At 44.6% G+C, this 20,981-nt stretch overlaps 1 protein-coding gene across 3 annotated transcripts in view; it reads right to left on the bottom strand.

Annotated features, from left to right (window-relative positions):
- The window catches only part of zdhhc11 (zinc finger DHHC-type containing 11), a 147,520-nt gene that overhangs the window by 119,477 nt on the left and 7,062 nt on the right, over positions 1-20,981 (bottom strand). The window contains exon 1 of one of the 3 annotated variants that reach the window (XM_068055576.1): positions 333-423. The exons of the other annotated variants lie outside the window; for them this stretch is intronic. The gene's annotated coding sequence lies outside the window, so the exon portion shown is untranslated. Of the gene's footprint in view, positions 1-332; positions 424-20,981 lie in introns of those variants that run through there. 3 annotated transcript variants of the gene reach the window in all.

Consider the following 20,981-nt stretch of genomic DNA (forward strand, 5'->3'; position numbering starts at 1 on the left):
AAATAATTATGGCTAAGTCATAAATATCCCAGATATTATAAGGGTCTGGGAAACTCTCTTCAATACGTATCTCTCCACTTAAAGAGACACAGAGAGGGGGTTCTTATAGTTGTATACAAAATGCTACATGAGATGATTTATTAACTTTTGTATATTTATTAAAGAATTGAACATGCAATAAACTTAAATGGATAAGTATATCACAATATTAAATATTACTAAGAGATGTAACACATAATCTTATTTCTAACATAGAATCCAAAAGTCTAACCTTGCTAATGATACAGCAAAATATCTTAGAATATCCATCAAAATTTAAAGTAAACTTTTACCTTAAATTCCCCAAGTAAACTATAGGGTGAGAAGTTGGGCAGCACAGTGGCGCAGTGGTTAGCACCGCAGCCTCACAGCTCCAGGGACCCGGGTTCGATTCTGGGTACTGCCTGTGTGGAGTTTGCAAGTTCTCCCTGTGTCTGCGTGGGTTTTCGTCGGGTGCTCCGGTTTCCTCCCACCTCCAAAGACTTGCAGGTTGATAGGTAAATTGGCCATTGTAAATTGCCCCTAGTGTAAGTAGGTGGTAGGGGAATGGTGGGGATGTGGTAGAGAATATGGGGTTAATGTAGGATTAGTATAAATGGGTGGTTGTTGGTTGGCACAGACTCGGTGGGCCGAAGGGCCTGTTTCAGTGCTGTATCTCTAAAAAAAAAAGTATCAATGAGGATTCAACACTTCCAATATTTGCTTCAGAAACTCTCATGTTTATACCGTTTCTAAGATATCATCTGACATTTTAGCATATAGGTTTTACCTTTGTGTGTGTTTTTCCTGCTTTTGAAATCCATAGTATCATTAGCTAACATCTCCACTTAAGGTTTTGCTGGAATTCCCCTGCTCTTGAAGTTGGGAGCATTTATCTGGTCAAAATGTTTATCACTGGCTTTACTTGACATCAGTTTTTGTCAGCACTTTTCTAATTTATTATTTTATTATCTATAATTGTGTTTTATGATAGGTTGAACCCTCTTTGTGGGCCAATCTGCCTACATTTACCAACACCATCAATTAATTAAATTTATGGCTACCTTTTACTGATGTCACATAGGATGTTTCAATGTGTTTTTATCCTCCAAGTCCCTGGCAACAGAAACGCTGCAATAGATTTTCCAACTTCAAAGGTGTTTCTGGTTCACATTCTATTGTAGCAGAGAGCTTGAAAGACCTTGAAATTGCTAACTCTATCTTCTTAAAGGGGAATTTCAGTGAGTCTTGAAAACCGACCATTGAGTCAATCTCTAATTCTAAAAGGTATAATATATTAACTATATCTAAATTCTGTCTAATTAAGCTGATTATACCTATATTCCACCACAGCCACTGCTTTCACTGTTCACTTTGACCATTTTGCAACTTGCAGCCACAATTCAGCAGGCATTTAAACTTCTTGCAGTGCACTAAGGTGGTCCCACGAGCCTTAGCAATTCAGCTGTAAGGGTCTTGCTCTAATCCTGGCTTCACACACTCCACTCCTGCAACACCACCCTCATTTGAGAGGCTCCTGATGTCAGGGATTGAACTCTGCTGCACACTGAAGGAAACAATGACAGTGAGTGGAAAAAACATCAAAAGAGAATGACTTATCTCTCCTGTGAACTGGGGTGATTGGGCAGGGGGGGGGGGTGGGTGGGTGAGGGGAGGAGAGCTGGGCTAAGGATGAATGTTGCAGTGAATTAGGGGGAAAGTGAGGAAAATACCTTTTTGTTTGCTACATTCAGTTACCATACAAATGAAGTTTTACGTCTATCCGGGTTTTTTTAGATTAGAGATACAGCACTGAAACAGGCCCTTCGGCCCACCGAGTCTGTGCCGAACATCAACCACCCATTTATACTAATCCTACACTAATCCCACACTCGTCCCTATATTTCCCTACCACCTACCTATACTAGTGACAATTTATAATGGCCAATTTACCTACCAACCTGCAAGTCTTTTGGCTTGTGGGAGGAAACCGGAGCACCCGGAGAAAACCCACGCAGACACAGGGAGAACTTGCAAACTCCACACAGGCAGTACCCGGAATCGAACCCGGGTCCCTGGAGCTGTGAGGCTGCGGTGCTAACCACTGCGCCACTCGACAAGCCTATTGCATTTTCAGTATAACTACAGGTTTTAAAACTTTATCTAGAGCTTTAAACATGAACTATCTTCAGCATAGCATCTTCTGGAACTGAATTTTCCTTTTGTTGTAAATGAATCACAATGGACATTAAAAGTGGACATACAAAGATGGCCACCGAAGGTCAGCTAACTTTTGGCTTGTATATTCAAGAACTGACTCACTTACTGGAAAAAAAACAAAGAATAACTTCCAGACTAAGAGGTGTCAACGATGCCCATCCTGAAACCAAAGGGAGACATTACTGAATTGAACGGTTTTCTCCTGAAACAAAGAAAGTGATCGTCTTAACCCTCCTCTGGATGAATGTCTTAGAACAATAAACAGGATTAGAATTAGAATTAGAATATTACAGCGCAGTACAGGCCCTTCGGCCCTCGATGTTGCGCCGATCATCTGACCTACACTATTCCATTTTCATCCATATGTCCATCCAATGACCACTTAAATGCCCTTAAAGTTGACGAGTCTACTACTGTTGCAGGCAGGGCGTTCCACGCCCCTACTACTCTCTGCGTAAAGAAACTACCTCTGACATCTGTCCTATATCTTTCACCCCTCAACTTAAAGCTATGTCCCCTCGTGTTTGCCATCCTCATCCGAGGAAAAAGACTCTCACTATCCATCCTATCTAACCCTCTGATTATCTTGTATGTCTCTATTAAGTCACCTCTCCTCCTCCTTCTCTCTAACGAAAACAACCCCAAGTCTCTCAGCCTTTCCTCGTAAGACCTTCCTTCCATACCAGGCAACATCCTAGTAAATCTCCTCTGCACCCTTTCCAAAGCTTCCACATCCTTCCTATAATGCGGTGACCAGAACTGCACGCAATACTCCAGGTGCGGCCTCACCAGAGTTTTGTACAGCTGCATCATGACCCCGTGGCTCTGAAACTCGATCCCCCTACTAATAAAGGCTAACACACCATATGCCTTCTTAACAGCCCTATTAACCTGGGTAGCAACTTTCAGGGATTTATGGACCTGGATACCAAGATCTCTCTGCTCATCTACACTACCAAGAATCTTCCCATTAGCCCAGTACTCTGCATTGCTGTTACTCCTTCCAAAGTGAATCACCTCACACTTCTCCGCATTAAACTCCATTTGCCATCTCTCAGCCCAGCTCTGCAGCCTATCTATGTCCCTCTGTACCCTACAACACCCTTCGACACTATCCACAACTCCACCGACCTTCGTGTCATCCGCAAATTTACTAACCCACCCTTCTACACCCTCATCCAGGTCGTTTATAAAAATGACAAACAGCAGTGGCCCCAAAACAGAACCTTGCGGTACACCACTAGTAACTAAACTCCAGGATGAACATTTGCCATCAACCACCACCCTCTGTCTTCTTTCAGCTAGCCAATTTCTGATCCAAAGCTCTAAATCACCTTCAACCCCATACTTCCGTATTTTCTGCAATAGCCTACCGTGGGGAACCTTATCAAACGCCTTACTGAAATCCATATACACCACATCCACGGCTTTACCCTCATCCACCTGTTTGGTCACCTTCTCGAAAAACTCAATAAGGTTTGTGAGGCACGACCTACCTTTCACAAAACCGTGCTGACTATCGCAAATGAACTTATTCTTTTCAAGATGATTATAAATCATGTCTCTTATAACCTTTTCCAACATTTTACCCACAACCGAAGTAAGGCTCACAGGTCTATAATTACCAGGGCTGTCTCTACTCCCCTTCTTGAACAAGGGGACAACATTTGCTATCCTCCAGTCCTCCGGCACTACTCCTGTCGACAATGACGACTTAAAGATCAACAACAACGGCTCTGCAATCTCCTCCCTGGCTTCCCAGAGAATCCTAGGATAAATCCCATCTGGCCCAGGGGACTTATCTATTTTCACTCTTTCCAAAATTGCTAACACCTCCTCCTTGTGAACCTCAATCCCATCTAGCCTAGTAGTCTGTATCTCAGTATTCTCCTCGACAACATTTTCTTTCTCTACTGTAAATACTGACGAAAAATATTCATTTAACGCTTCCCCTATCTCCTCTGATTCCGCACACAACTTTCCACTACTATCCTTGATTGGCCCTGTTCTAACTCTTATCATTCGTTTATTCCTGATATACCTATAGAAAGCCTTAGGGTTTTCTTTGATCCTATCCGCCAATGACTTCTCGTGTCCTCTCCTTGCTCTTCTTAGCCCTCCCTTTAGATCCTTCCTGGCTAGCTTGTAACTCTCAAGCGCCCTAACTGAGCCTTCACGTCTCATCCTAACATAAGCCGCCCTCTTCCTCTTGACAAGCGCTTCAACTTCTTGAGTAAACCAAGGATGAGGCTAATCAACCTAAACCGTCACAATATTTGGAAAAGGAATGGTGGACAATCACATGGTGGGGCACCCACGTTGGTCTCCTTTTAAAAATCTTTAAAATACAGACTGCAGAAAAAGCAGCAAGCAGACCAGACAGTACCATCGTGCCTAAAAAGAACTTAAAAAAAAGGGGTGGCGCAATGGTTAGCACCGCAACCTCACAGCTCCAGCGACCTGGGTTCAGTTCAGAGTACTGCCCGTGCGGAGTTTGCAAGTTCTCCCTGTGACTGCGTGGGTTTCCGCCAGGTCCTCTGGTTTCCTCCCACAGCCAAAGACTTGCAAGTTGATAGGTAAATTGGGCATTGTAACTTGCCCCTGGTGTAGGTAGGAGAATTGAGGGAAGGTGGGGATGTGGTAAGGAATATGGGATTAATGTAGGATTAGTATAAATGGGTGGTTGATGGTCGGCACAGACTCGGTGGGCCGAAGGGCCTGTTTCAGTACTGTATGACTAACTAGAGGTTGTAACATGTTAGAGTCTCCGAACCTGTTCTTTTTCAAGTCCAGCAGTACAAAAAACCAACCTCCTAGTAATAAATATACTTTTGTGACCTGCTAAAAATACATCTCTTCGAGAGAACCCTGCAACAACTTCAATATACAACTCTGGCTATCGAATGCACCCAACTAAATTTCAGGAGTGAAAACGCCTTCTTCGGGTCCGCAATGCATGCCTTTTCCCCAAAATGAGCCAAATCACGTGACTTATGAACTATTCCTTTACTTGTAATTTGGAAAAGTGCACTATCCTTTTTAATGGTTTTCTTTCTCAAATGTATGTGTGTGTGTGTGTGTGTGTGTGTTTCTGAGAGAGGGAGAGAGAGACAGAGAAAATGAGCGAGTGACGTAGCGTTAGACTTTTGGGGTCCTCATTATTTTGTTATGGCCGGGTGAGGAGGGGCTCTCAGGCACCCTTTTTGCCCCTTCTCTGGTCTAACTGCCACAGGGTTTATCCTTTTTAAAAAAAAAACACAGTAGTTGAACTAACCACCTCGGTGAGCGCTGACTTCTGTTCTGCTAATGTAATTGCAAAAGAACCAGACAGGTTTTCTTAGTTAGTTAGGCCACACTTAGAATATTGCGTGCAATTCTGGTCGCCACACTACCAGAAGGACGTGGAGGCTTTGGAGAGGGTACAGAGGAGGTTTACCAGGATGTTGCCTGGTCTAGAGGGCATTAGCTATGAGGAGAGGTTGGATAAATTCGGATTGTTTTCACTGGAACGACAGAGGTGGAGGGGCGACATGATAGAGGTTTACAAAGTTATAAGCGGCATGGACAGAGTGGATAGTCAGAAGCTTTTTTCCAGGGTGGAAGAGTCGGTTACTAGGGGACATAGGTTTAAGGTGCGAGGGGCAAAGTTTAGAGGGGATGTGCGAGGCAAGTTCTTTACACAGAGGGTGGTGAGTGCTGGAACTTGCTGTCAGGGGAGGTGGTGGAAGCAGATACGATAGCGACGTTTAAGAGACATCTTGACAAATATATGAATAGGAAGGGAATAGAGGGATATGGGCCCCGGAAGTGCAGAAGGTGTTAGTTTAGGCAGGCATCAAGATCGGCGCAGGCTTGGAGGGCCGAATGGCCTGTTCCTGTGCTGTACTGTTCTTTGTTCTTTTGTTGAGTTTAAACAAGAAAGATACAAGTTTATTACTCTTAACACTAACCCGGTTAAAATGCTAAAATACGCTACATATTCACACAAGAGCCACACACGCAAATAGATTACAGAGGGGAAACAGATTTGCTGATTGGAGTAGAGTGCAGAATAAATGGAATTTAAATACAGTTCATCAGTCCCATAGTCCTCAGTTGAAACTGTAGTCCTCACTGGGTCGTGAGCACGGTTGTGGGCTTACTTTTCACAGGGCTCATGAAGGCAAAAGAGGGGCTTTAATTCTTGTCCCCTGGTTGCTGGCTGTGGTGGTCTGTAGGTTTGAGGGAGGTCCCATTTGCAGCCGGGTCTTCTCTTGGTATTTACTGCAGGGGGAGGGGAGGGGGGAAAGAGAGAGACAGAGAGAGCTGCTTCATTGATAGTTTTTCAGTTACTCATCTCTGCTTTCTCCGTGACAAAGCTTACAGTCTCTCCAGAGCTGCGCAGGCAGTCACATGACATTATCAAGTCCCTTTGTTGATTTAATGAGGTATTTCTGGAATCTTCTGAGATTCAGGCTGCTACACCTCAAGCTGTCCAGTCATACTTGGAGGGAGTTGGCTCTTTCAAAGTCAATGGGTATAGATGACCCCTGATGACTGTGCTGATAAGGCCATCCAGGTAATTTAATCAGAGAGCACCCCATTGTTCTGGCTAGGTTGAGTCAGTCGTGTCATCTCCAGTATGATTTTCTGATGTTTCAAATGTAAATTGCAGTGGCCATCTTGGCTGTCAGTTTACTTTTTAAAAAAGTTACTCGTAAGAATTTCCAGTAAAAGACTAATGCAAGGTTCCAACCGATTAAATTTATATTTCCCATTAGGCATATCAGGTTTTCATGCCACCTCCGTACCACGCAGAATGAAATGCGACGATGGGAGCATTTCATTAACAGGAGTGCAAAAGAAAACAAAAGGAAAATACACATTCATTTTTGATTCACTCATAAATCTTAGAATTGCTGCAGATTTTTTTTTGCAGCAACAAGATTGATTTAATTGCCCTTTTTTCCCTTGACGCTTGTCTGGGATGATTATGTGTTGTTCAATGGGTTTAAAGTTTCTTTAGTATCAATTTGTAATAACCTGGGGATGGGCATCTCAATAAACATGTGGGTGCTGGGGAAGTTTGGGGTCTGAAAATTACCTGATTGTCTCAGGTAAGCTCCATGTATGCACAAGCTTTAACCCCTCAGCTGCTGTTCCTGCAACACATGGTTCTAACCTTTCCGATTCCAGTATCCTGACAATTTTCTCCCCATAGTGGTATTGGGTAATAAATTGGTTTTAAGCCCTTGAGGTGTCTGAGATTTCCTCTGGGCCCTTGCTCTTGCTGGAGTCTGAAGTGAAATTGTAGGATTTTATTAGCGTTGGGCTTGAGCCCTGATCATTGGATGCAGCAGTGGATAGATTCACCCTGACCTCACTTTGAGTGTTCCAGTGAGTCATCCAAGTGCTGCTCACATTAGGGCATTTTTGTTTCCCTTTTATCTTTACTGTGGGGAGGGTCTTTTTCTAATTCCAGCACCCCTCCCCCCACATGTCTTCTGGGACATTCCTCCTCGCAGGTATCCGTCCAGCTTCCACTGTACTCCCCTGCAGCACTTCAACGAGGTGAGGCATCATCCTCGCTGTTGGTTTGCCTTTTTGGGAACTTTCCTTGTCCCTGCAGGTTTCTGTAAATGCTGTTCGCACACTTGATGAGGTGCTTCTTTGGCCTACATTTATGTAGGAGGGTGTGGGGTCTAATTTCCCCAACATTCCAGGGATGGCTGACCGGACAGAAGGGGGTTCCATTTGGAAATCCTCCCGACCCTTTTTTAACCCGTCCTTACTGCCCTTTTCGCCCCGTTCCTCCCTAACTGTCTGCCAGGCCTGTGCTTGTCTGTCCCCTTTAGTTTTTGGCAGGGGTCCCTCACAATTTACCAGCCCTCCGCTGGAGGGTTCCCCAAAAGCTGGTACAGGATTTAGGAGTCTAGGTTTTACTGTTGGTTGGGGCTTCCACACAACTGGTATGTATGGCAAGTTTTACAAAACTCCACCACATGTTTCTGGAGTTTTGGCCAATCAAACTGCTGTCTTATGTGGGCTTTGGTTTTTCGTACACCGATATGTCCAGCCATTGTAGGATCGTGGGTGGCACCACTATCTGGTGAACCACTGTCCATTCTTTGTCCGCAGGTCTGTGAGGAGAACTCCACTTCCTCATCAGCACCTCATCCTTTAAATAATAGCAATCAGGGACTCACTCTGCTTTAGTTTCAGTTTGGGCAGCCTGTGCTAACTTCCTTAATATTGGGTCAGCTCGTTGAGCCTCGGCTGGGGAAGATTGGTTGAACCCATTCCTTGGGTCCTCCAATTGCCCAAAGAAGGTTTCAGACAACTTGACAGCATGGTCATCTGTCTGCAGTGCCAGTTCAGTCTCCACTGAGGGAGCTGGTTTGGCCATGGCCCGAGTCACCACACAATCAGGAGAAATGCAGGACAACATCTCTTGCAACTGATGTCTCTCTGACCCCCTTCGGTCTCTCTACCACTACTGGGAAAACTACCACCTTCGCCCCCACCAGATCATTCATTACCCAATCCAGAGGCAAACTAGGGGCAATCCCCACAGGTCACCGGTCCCGAAACCAGGTCGCGCTCCAAGTGCACCCGCTATAAAAGGTACGGGCATACACTGCCCTCCGATATCATTCCCTATCATTCTCTCATTCAATACATTCTCTAGGGTTACGGTCATGACTTTTCCCAGCACAAGGGATCAGGTGGCCCCTGTATCCCCGAGTATGACAATGGGCTTACTTGCCCCACTGGAGGAGTAAACGATTACTCTCCTTTTGCATACAAAATCCTTCAGGGATCTTATTAAATTTTCCTAAACCCACAGCAGTATGTTTCCTAGGTCTTACTGCTGTTGCAGTTAAAGCCACAGCCTGCTCTGATGTGATGTGCTTTCCATCACTGCCCTTTCTCCTGCATTGGTCGGGTGATTAATCCTACAGGCTTTACCCATGGTTTCCAGCAGTCAGCTTGGAGGTGGCCTGCCTTGTGACAGTGGAAGCACACAGGTCTCCGGGTCTCACTCCTGCTCTCAGCACCATCATTTTTGGCTTGAGGAGGGCCCCCTGTGTGTCCAGTTTTCCCTTCTTGCCCAGGGCTGTTTGGGCTCCTATCACCCTCCCAGCTTTTATCCTTTTCGGGGTTGTAGGGGTGACTGGGGAAAGGTGTCCCTTTGTGTATGGGCTTATATAGGAGAGCAAATTCATCAGCCAGCACTGCTGCCTGCCTGGCCCTTTGAACTTTTTTTATGGAAAGGGGAACAGAGCTTTTAAATTCCTGGATAAGAATCACCTCTCTGAGCTTCTCATATGTGGGCTGTACTTTAAGGGTCCTTAACCACTGGCCAAAAGCTAGCTGCTTACTTCTTTCAAACACGAGGCAAATTTGATCAGGCTGCTTTCGGAGGGTTCGGAATTTCTGGTGTTATGCTTCCGGTACGAGCTCATATGCCCCGAGGATGGCATTTTCAGTCAGTTCATAATCTGATGAACTTCCATCTGGCAACAGTGAATGTTTTCCTGTTAGCTTGCTTTGTAACAGCAGTGTCCAGCTCTCAATCCGCCACTTCAACTGTCTGGCAAGCTTTTCAGATGTGACAAAAATGCTTCCACATCTCCCTCATTGAACTTTAGGATCAACTGGGAGAACTTTAAGAGCTCAGCAGCATACGGCCCTGAGCTAAGGGTAGCTTCCACTGGGGTTACCATGCCAACCCCTAGTTAATTCAAGTCACTTTAGCTCCCTTTCCTTCTTCTCCCTCTGGAAAATTCTCTCTCTTTCACTCTCTTCCAATTCAAGTTTCCTCTGTTCTAATTGTATTTTAGCTAATATTACCCTGTCTAAGTCTGAGTCCAACCCTGTTTCTGAATCTTCAGGTTCGAGTGAAAAATGGTTGGCCACAAGTCTTAGTATTTTGGATTTCTTAGCTTTAGTACGAAAAGTAATTCCAAATTGCCCAGGTACATTCCTCAACTCTTCCTTAGATAGGGCCTTAACTTATCCCAAGTTACTTCACCCTGGCTTGGGAAGGTACTGGCCTCAAATATTCCAGCAGCAAAAACTACAAGAAAACCTGCATTGCAGTTTTTTTGATAGGAATCAATTTAGTTTCCCACTTCCAATTTCTTGTTTGCTTTTGAGTTATGATCACGGACCAGAGCCCCCAAATTTATGTTACAGCCAGGTAAGGAGGGGGTCTCAGGCTCCCCTTTTGCCCCTTCTCTGGTTTGACTGCAACAGGGTTTATCTTTTTTTTTTTATAAACACAGTGGTTGAACTTTCCACCTCCGTGAGCGCTTGCTTCTGTTCTTCTTAATGTAATTCCATAAGAACCAATTGACAGATTTTCTTAAGTGTAGACAAGAGAGCTGTATGTTCATTACTATTAATGCTCTAACCCGGTTAAAACACACACAGACGCCCCCAATGATGTAGAGGGGCCAGGCGCTGCGTCTCCGTCAAAGGTGTCAGGCACCACAGTGCAGGCACCAGCCCCATTTTTAAAGGGCTTCAAGCCCTGACAGCTCATGTAAATTTTTTTTTAAGGACCTGGTATATGAAAACTTAAAATAAAATTCCAATGTCACTTAGAATCCCTTCTCCCACCCGCCCCCCCCCCATATATAAATTGCCCTATTCCCCCAAAACAAACTTTTATTCTGATGCCGAACTTTCCCCCCAAACTTTGTTACTTTTGACCTTCAATCCCTTCCCCCATCCCCTCAGCCAACAGTAAGAGTTTTCCCTGTTCCCCCACCACCCTGAAAAATTCACTCCTCCCCTCCCCCCACCAGTGTCACACCTTAGATCTCCGAACGAAGATTCAAAGGCTTGGGACTTCTGGCAACCGGCCGGAATATCAGCGTGGGATGACCGTCGGGACAAGGTAAGTGTTCATTCTTTGATTTACATTTATTTAAATATTTAAATGAAGGCCCACCACTGAGCGGTGGAGGGGCCTCACCGAGGAGGGGAGGGGAGTGGCTTATAAAATTCAGCCCAATGGGTGTAGATGTCCCTTGACAACTGTGCTGAAAAGGCCATTCCAGGTAATTTAATCATTGAGCACCCCATTGTTCTGGCTAGGTTGAGTCAGTCGTGTCGTCTCCAGGCTGATCTTTTGGGGTTCCAAATGTAAATTGCAGTGGCCATCTTGGCTGCCAGTTTACTTTAAAAAAAAAAGTTACTTGTAAGAATTTCCAGTAAAAGCAAGGTTCCAACCGATGAAAATAATATTTCCTATTTGGCATATTGGGTTTTCATGACAATTTAAACCCATGAAAAGTGTGCTGCTGGTTTTTCAAATTGACCATACACTCAGGGGTTAAGAAACACACACATCTTCCTTTTGAAAAACATACTAATTCCAGACAGAAAAGGAAAAAGAACTGGGTTTTAATTCTCTCTCAATATCCATAACATTATGATCAGCTGTTTTGGGGCTGTGTTGTATTTTGCTTCTTTTGTAGGCTGCAGTTTATGTTTCACAATTTTAAAACTGCACCTTCTCTGAATGTACTATAATAGTAAATGGGAAGCAGTGAGTAAGCAGTCTTTGTACAGTAACAGTTACACTACACAGCTTGTATTGATACAGAATGATCTCAGCTTCATAGCGATGCAAACAAACTGTACAATGACTAAGGCTTGAAGTCGCCCTGATCAAATTTACACTAGAAGTGTCAGATCACCCTGAGGCAGCAGTCTCTAGTTTTCCTCACCCCAAATTTGCACAGGATGTGCAGCATAGCTCAAGTCTCCCAATCCAACATCACACACATCAAGTACTGGTGCCAAACTGTGTAACACTCAAATTCTGCATCAATAGTAACTGTGGAAGAACTAAAATAATTTAGAAGGATCACAGACTGTCTCACAATTTTTCAAGCGAAATTATGACCTTTGTATTCCCACAGAGGCAAGATGCCAAAACTGTAAAGATTAAAGGCACTGCAACCAATAAGTGTCAAGAGAAGCCAACAGCTGAGACGAAACTAAAATGTTTTACTGCCCCGATCCTGGAAAATCTGCAAGGAGGTAACCATGCTCAGAAACCCAAACCACCATCAACAAAAATGCAAAGTAGAAGTTGAAGGATAGTCGGGTAAAATTTCCCCACAAATAACTCAGGACGCATCCGTTATTGGGTGCATCTCCTTGTTTCAGGGATGTAACCTTAAAGCCTCTCAAATCGATCTGGAGAGGACAACTGCTGGCAGTCTGAACGAAATCAAGGATTTGAATTTGTTGAAGCCTTTTTGAATTTAGTGAACTGATAGGGTAGAGTATACTAGAACAGGAAGGATCAGAGAGGAAGGATTGAACAAACGTCCTGATAGTCACATCCAAGCATTAACTTTTCCAAATTCTCAAGTTTTGTTTTGGAAGTCAGTCTGATGACAAATGATCATTTTTAACCCCTTCATAGCCAAACAACCATACTACAGGCAGAACTACTGTTTGGTATTTTGAGAGATGATGTTCTTTAGGAAACTAAATACTGTAAAGGCTAGGTGTCGTTCCTTACGACTTTTCTGAAGATATACGTTTCCTGTTCAATTTCTGAATTGTCTTCAACTTGTTGTGTTAATATAAATGGAGCCCAAATGGGAAGGGTAAGTGAATTTCATTAGATTTAGTAGAGCCGATTTTAAAGGTACTCCTTACAGTTAGATAATTTTAAAAAGAAACTTCACTGTCTTCTTACTCATGGCGGTGGCGTAGTGGTAATGTCACTGGACTAGTAATCTTGAGCCCAGGCTAATGCTCTGGGGACACGGGTTCGAATCCCACTACGACAGATGAAGTTTGAATTCAACTAATAAATCTAGAATGAAAAAGCTTGTCTAATGATGACCATAAATTGTCAATTGTTGTAAAAACCTATCTGGTTCACTAATGTCCTTTAGTGAATGAAATCTGCTGTCCTTACCTGCTCTGGTCTTCATGTGACTCCAGACCCACAGCAATGTGGTTGATTCTTTAAAAAAGCCCTCTGAAATTGTCTAGCAAGCCACCCAGCTCAAGGGCAAATTCGGGATGGGCAATAAACGCTGGTCTAGCCAGTGACGCCCACATCCCACAAAAAAACGAATAAAAAGTTAAATTCCATTAAAAGAAATTAATCAGGAACTCCATCAACCTAGAAACACTACACCAGAAGCTTCCTCAAGCAGGTGACTACTCATGTTAGCTCTCAGTTGTGCTGCTAGAAAGAATATTGAATTATTTCCAAGTGTTTCGCACAACCGCCAGAAATGATCCCCTATAAATTTTTACTGTTGGTTATAATTAACCAAGGCTATGCTTAAATGTAGAATACGCCACCCTCATTCACAAATTTTAAGACCCTCCTATTGAGGAGATCTTGGAGTTGCCTCTTTCAGATGAAATGTTAACCCATGGGCCATCTAATATCTCAGTTAGGCAAAAAGAATCCCATGACACTATTCAAAGAATAGCAGGGACAGTTCTCCCCAGTGTTCAGTTCAATATTTGTCCCTCAATCAACACCTAAAAAAACACAGACCTGACCATTATCTCATTGTTGTTGAGAGCTTAGCGTGCGCAAATTGGCTGCTGTGTCTCCTACATTACAAAAACTACACTTCAAAAAGTACTTAATTAGCTGTACAGTTCTTTGGGACATCCTGAGGTTGTAAAAGGTGCTATATGAATAAAAGTTATTTCTTTACCTGTTAATCCTGCTCCAGGAACTAGAGACCTGACATTTTGGATCTGGTCAACAGGAAAGAGACACTCAGTTCAATAACAGGTCTACCATGAGAAGCTCCCACTGAGGTAGGCAATCAGAATCCTTTTCACACCTGGGTTCTGATTTTAAGGCAGTGATTTTAAGGTTCAGATCCAAAAAATACTGTAATTTACTCAACTAGTGAATTTTAAAATCAGGGATGCCTTCCAATATGTGCCAAACCATTTCCCAATATTCTCCATTCTAGCAGTCCTGACTCAGCCCCAGTACAAAGCATCTGCCTCAATTTTTCCTGAGTTCTGCATAGTGTTTACCTAATCAGTGAGGAAACATGATGAACAGCTTTTCTTTAAACATTCTTAAAACTCAGTTAGAGGGTAATAACGACTTGTATTTATATAGCACCTTTAACATAGTAATATATCCCAAGACATTTGGAAAAGACTCCACATATGCAGATTCAACTTAAAAAAGATCTAGCTTATAACAAAATTGGGTTGAGTTTGATAAAGTGAATGGTTAAGTAGTTACTGATAACTTTTGTGGTATGTTAATGCTCAAGGTTAGTAGGTTAGTCCTGGAGAATGGCCATTTCAGGCACCTAGTGCTACCATCAAGCAATTCCAGGTAACGTATACCATAGTTAGATGTAGTGTACAGCTCTTTCTGATCTGTCACGACAATGCAACGTGGCCCCTGCATCAGAAAAGCAATCCATAACTGAATGAGTGCAAATGCTTTCCCACTTCCCATACTAGCCACCCTGTGGCTTTTCGGAGCACCAATTATTGCTGACTTAAGGGGCAGCTCACTTATTGAGAAATTAATTGAAATTGGATGCTGGACATCAATTATGTAGACAGACTGGAGAACCTGGGATTGTTCTCCTTAGAGCAAATACGAACGTACAAAAAAGGAGCAGGAGTAGGCCACTCGGCCCTTTGAGCCTGTTCCGCCATTCAATAAGTTCATGGCTGAACTGATTACTTCACATTTCACCTACCCCCGATACTGTTGAGCAGAGTTTTAACAGAGGTTTTCAAAATTATAAAGGGTTTTAATAGAGTTAAAAAGGAAAAGTTAATTCTACTGGCACGAGGGTCGGTAACCAGAGGACACAGATTTAAAGTAATTGATGAAAGAACCAAAGGGCAGATGAGGAAGTTTTTTTTTATAAAAGTGTTACAATGATCTGGAATGGACTACCTGAAAGGGTGATGGAAGCAAATTCAATAGTAACTTTCAAAAGTGAATTGGATACTCGAAAAGGAAAAAATGAAGGGCTATGGGGAATGACCTGGGGAGTGGGACTAATAGGATAGCTCTTTCAAAGAGGCAGCACAGCCACTTTGGGACAAATAGCTTCCTTGTGTACCAAATGATTCCAGGGATTGGTACTACCTAAACTTATTTCACATAGTGCCCTTTACAGCCAGCAGATGGAGACTTCCATCCCATCAGCATGTACTGGATTTGAAACCATTTTGCAAAGTTAACAAGCTCAATGCACCACCCGGGCTCCAATTGCAATAATGCTCTAGTCCAGTGCCTAGAAGTGGGGATAAAGGGAATTTGGATAAAGGAGGTTTTGACAGGTGTCACTCAAAATTATTTCAGGAACTTCCATTCAGTCAGCCTAGTATCAGGGTAAGTCTCAGACAAGCCGAGGAGATGCAACACCTGCCCTTTTACCTCCTCCCTTCTCACTGTCCAAGGCCCCAAACTCTCCTTCCATGTGAAAACAGTGATTTAGTTGTACTTCTTTCAATTTAGAATACTGTATTCACTGCCAATGATACGGTTTCCTCTACAGCGGGGTGACCAAATGTAGCCTGGGTGACCGCTTTGCGGAACATCTCCGTTCAGTCCACAAGCGTGATCCCGAGTTTTTGGTTGCCTGTCATTTTAATTCTCTGCTTTACTCCCACTATAATCTCTCTACCCTCAGCCTCCTACAGTGTTCCTGAAGCTCAACATAAGCTTGAGGAACAGCACCTCATCTTTCGATCAGGCACTTCACAGCCTTCCGGACTCAGTGAGTTCAACAATTACAGATCGTAATCTCTGCCCCCATTTTGTTCCCAATTTCTATCTGGGTTTTTTTTTTTCTCGTCGTTCTTTTTTGCTTTCAGGCAGCAGCTGTTCATCATGCTGCCATTCACACCTCCTCTGGACACACATTTTGTTTTTTTTTTACTTGTCCCATTACCACTCCCTTTTGCCTTGCACCATCAACTCCTTTGTTATTTAATCTGTCCTGCTTTTCACCCAAAAACAGACCTTCCCTTTTGTTCTTTTTCCCACTCGCCCACCTGTCACTTGCTTAAAATCTGTTACATTTCTAACTTTTCACAGTTCTGATGAAAGGTCATTGACTTGAAATGTTAGCTCTGATTCTCTCTCCACAGATGCTGCCAGATCTGCTGAGCATTTCCAGCATTTTCTGTTTTTAGTTCAGATTTCCAGTGGTATTTTGCTTTTATGTTAAGTCTCAGGTGACATCATTATAAGACTCAGTCTTGGAATATTCTTTAATTTTGAGCTAAATCTTGATGGAGCAGTGCATCCTACAGTGCACAGTTTTAGGGCTTTATCCTGCACCCTTCAACTCAAATATAATTTGCATCATAACTTGCTGGAAGGGAGAGCTGATAAAGACACAACAAGGGCAACAGAGCACCTGGAATCAGTCTCTCTCTTAACTGCTGAGAAGGATTTAGAAAGAAACACAGACGGATGACTGAGAAGGAGGCTGTATTAGAGACAAATCCAGCACAGAAAGAGAAACAGAGAGGGAAAGAAAGATTGGATGAACAGAGAAAAAAAAAGAACAAATGTAAAATTTAAAATTAGAATTTTTTTTTTAAACATAGAAGAATACATACATACAGGAATGAGATTCCAAGTTTAAATTGTTCCCTTTCCGGGTTAGAGAGGTGGATTGGTATTGCATTAACAATCATCATGTTGTAACACTGTTACTTGTGATCATAAATTGACCAGAAAGTTCTGGAGTTTCACAACTCTCAGAATCTGTCAATCCCCTAAACTTGCTGGCTTCTTTGCACATTAATAGCAGCATGCATTGTGAATTTTTGGCCCAGTGAGTCATTCAAAGCACTTCTTCCATACACTACCAAGATAACAGTCCACACACATGAGAATCATAGTGGCAGCAGTGCCACCAACACCTCTGTCCCACAGCACTACGCAAAGGATCCAGATCCCCCTCATAATACCTTTGCTTCTTAAAATTTCAAATGAAAAACTTGTCCTGAAGAGGGATTATTGACATTAAAGGATTAGTGACATACTTCTATAAACTCTTGTCGTGAAGACGTCACAGTTTTGCTTGGGAATTCTTTCTTTCTTTCTTTTGGGCCTCCTTATCTCGAGAGACAATGGATACGCGCCTGGAGGTGGTCAGTGGTTTGTGAAGCAGCGCCTGGAGTGGCTATAAAGGCCAATTCTGGAGTGACAGGCTCTTCCACAGGTGCTGCAGAGAAATTTGTTTGTTGGGGCTGTTGCACAGTTGGCTCTCCCCTTGCGCCTCTGTCTTTTTTCCTGCCAACTACTAAGTCTCTTCGACTCGCCACAATTTAGCCCTGTCTTTATGGCTGCCCGCCAGCTCTGGCGAATGCTGGCAACTGACTCCCACGACTTGTGATCAATGTCACACGATTTCATGTCGCGTTTGCAGACGTCTTTATAACGGAGACATGGACGGCCGGTGGGTCTGATACCAGTGGCGAGCTCGCTGTACAATGTGTCTTTGGGGATCCTGCCATCTTCCATGCGGCTCACATGGCCAAGCCATCTCAAGCGCCGCTGACTCAGTAGTGTGTATAAGCTGGGGGTGTTGGCCGCTTCAAGGACTTCTGTGTTGGAGATATAGTCCTGCCACCTGATGCCAAGTATTCTCCGAAGGCAGCGAAGATGGAATGAATTGAGACGTCGCTCTTGGCTGGCATACGTTGTCCAGGCCTCGCTGCCGTAGAGCAAGGTACTGAGGACACAGGCCTGATACACTCGGACTTTTGTGTTCCGTGTCAGTGCGCCATTTTCCCACACTCTCTTGGCCAGTCTGGACATAGCAGTGGAAGCCTTACCCATGCGCTTGTTGATTTCTGCATCTAGAGACAGGTTACTGGTGATAGTTGAGCCTAGGTAGGTGAACTCTTGAACCACTTCCAGAGCGTGGTCGCCAATATTGATGGATGGATCATTTCTGACATCCTGCTCCATGATGTTCGTTTTCTTGAGGCTGATGGTTAGGCCAAATTCATTGCAGGCAGACGCAAACCTGTCGATGAGACTCTGCAGGCATTCTTCAGTGTGAGATGTTAAAGCAGCATCGTCAGCAAAGAGGAGTTCTCTGATGAGGACTTTCCGTACTTTGGACTTCGCTCTTAGACGGGCAAGGTTGAACAACCTGCCCCCTGATCTTGTGTGGAGGAAAATTCCTTCTTCAGAGGATTTGAACGCATGTGAAAGCAGCAGGGAGAAGAAAATCCCAAAAAGTGTGGGTGCGAGAACACAGCCCTGTTTCACACCACTCAGGATAGGAAAGGGCTCTGATGAGGAGCCACCATGTTGAATTGTGCCTTTCATATTGTCATGGAATGAGGTGATGATACTTAGTAGCTTTGGTGGACATCCGATCTTTTCTAGTAGTCTGAAGAGACCACGTCTGCTGACGAGGTCAAAGGCTTTGGTGAGATCAATGAAAGCAATGTAGAGGGGCATCTGTTGTTCACGGCATTTCTCCTGTATCTGACGAAGGGAGAACAGCATGTCAATAGTCGATCTCTCTGCACGAAAGCCACACTGTGCCTCAGGGTAGACGCGCTCGGCCAGCTTCTGGAGCCTGTTCAGAGCGACTCGAGCAAAGACTTTCCCCACTATGCTGAGCAGGGAGATTCCACGGTAGTTGTTGCAGTCACCGCGGTCACCTTTGTTTTTATAGAGGGTGATGATGTTGGCATCGCGCATGTCCTGGGGTACTGCTCCCTCGTCCCAGCACAGGCATAGCAGTTCATGTAGTGCTGAGAGTATAGCAGGCTTGGCACTCTTGATTATTTCAGGGGTAATGCTGTCCTTCCCAGGGGCTTTTCCGCTGGCTAGGGAATCAATGGCATCACTGAGTTCCGATTTGGTTGGCTGTATGTCCAGCTCATCCATGACTGGTAGAGGCTGGGCTGCATTGAGGGCAGTCTCAGTGACAGCATTCTCCCTGGAGTACAGTTCTAGGTAGTGCTCAACCCAGCGGTCCATCTGTTTGCGTTGGTCAGTGATTATGTCCCCCGATTTAGATTTGAGGGGGGTGATCTTCTTGATGGTTGGCCCAAGAGCTCTCTTCATGCCATCATACATTCCTCTGATGTTTCCGGTGTCTGAGGCCAGCTGAATATGACTGCATAGGTGTTGCCAGTAGTCGTTTGCGCAACGCCTAGCTGTTCTTTGTGCAGTACTTCTGGCTGCTTTAAGTGCTGCGGATGTTAAATCGCTGGGGGCTTTCTTGTAGTTCAAAAGTGCAATGCGCTTAGCGGCTATGACAGGTTCCAGCTCTTCATTATGAGATTGAAACCAGTCTGCATTTCTCTTCGCACTTTTGCCGTAGGTGGTCAAAGCTGACTCATAGATGGCGTCTCTGATGTGGGCCCACTTGGTCTCAGCATCCCCTGTGGGAGTGTTTTGAAGGGCTGTTACAAGTGAATTTAGAAATTTTTGTAACAGCTGTGGGTGAGAAATTCTGCTCGTGTTGATGCGCGGATGGCCCTTCTGCTTGGAATGATGCAACTTCTTTGGTCTGAGTCTAACCTTGCTGCACACCAGGGAGTGGTCGGTGTCGCAGTCCGCACTGTGGAAGCTGCGTGTGATTTGAACACTGTTTAAGGCGGCTCGCCTTGTGACAATGAGGTCTAGCTGGTGCCAACGACGTGATCTTGGGTGCCTCCATGAAACCTGGTGACAGGGTTTAGTGTGAAAGAACGAGTTGGTGATGCAGAGGTTATGATAGGTACACAACTCAAGCAGTCTCTGCCCGTTCTCATTCATCCTTCCAACGCCATAGCGCCCAAGGCAGGAGGGCCATGAGTCATGGTCGGCCCCAACCCTGGCATTAAAGTCCCCCAGCAGGAATAGGTGTTCGGTGTTGGGGATGCTGCTAATGATGTTATGGAGTTGTTCATAGAACTGGTCTTTAGCTTCAGGTGCGGAGCAGAGTGTTGGAGCATAGATGCTGAGTCGGTGTACTGGACCAGAGGTGGTGAGCAGTCGGATGGACAGTATGCGTTCCGAGCCATTTGAGGGAGGCTCTATCATGCTGAGCAAGGAGTTTCTGATGGCGAAGCCCACTCCATGCTGTCTTGGTTCTTCAGGATCCCTGCCCTGCCAGAAGAAGGTGTAGTCTTGCTCTGCTAGAGAGCCACTCGCGGGGAGGCGAGTCTCCTGAAGTGCTGCAATGTCCACATTGAATCTACTGAGCTCGTTGTTAATGATGGCGGTCTTCCGAGAATCGTTGATTTGTGTAAGGTCTTCCGACAGGCCAGGACACATAGTTCTGACGTTCCAGCTTGCAAAGCGAAGGGCTGGTACCTTCTTTCCTTTTTTCATGTTGTTTGGTGCGGTGTATCAGTCCACCTTTCGGGCAATGACCCTGAGCTCCAAGCACCCATTGAAGCAGGCAGACTGTGGCGGGACAGAACCTTATTGACCGGGGGCTGCCCGGTTTGAGGTGGGCGGTAGCTGTCCAGTGAGGTGCAATGACCTCTCCCACCGACAAAGGCAACCCGTGGCGCCCAGTTTCTACGCCAATTTATCTGGACTTATAACCCGTAACTGCTGCCTTCCGTGTTGTTTTCGTCGCTGTGAGGCAACTATGGAGTGACCTCTCCATGGCGCATGCCTGGGCAAATTTATGGAGGTTGAGAATTGCCCAGTCGTCAAAACCCCCCTCTCGGCCTTTCTGGTGGGGTCCAAAGGAGTGCAGGACACGACGTTTGGCACCAGTATGGCTGCAGGAACTGCC

Source organism: Heterodontus francisci, chromosome 2 (assembly GCF_036365525.1).
Source record: "Heterodontus francisci isolate sHetFra1 chromosome 2, sHetFra1.hap1, whole genome shotgun sequence".
NCBI lineage: Eukaryota > Metazoa > Chordata > Chondrichthyes > Heterodontiformes > Heterodontidae > Heterodontus > Heterodontus francisci.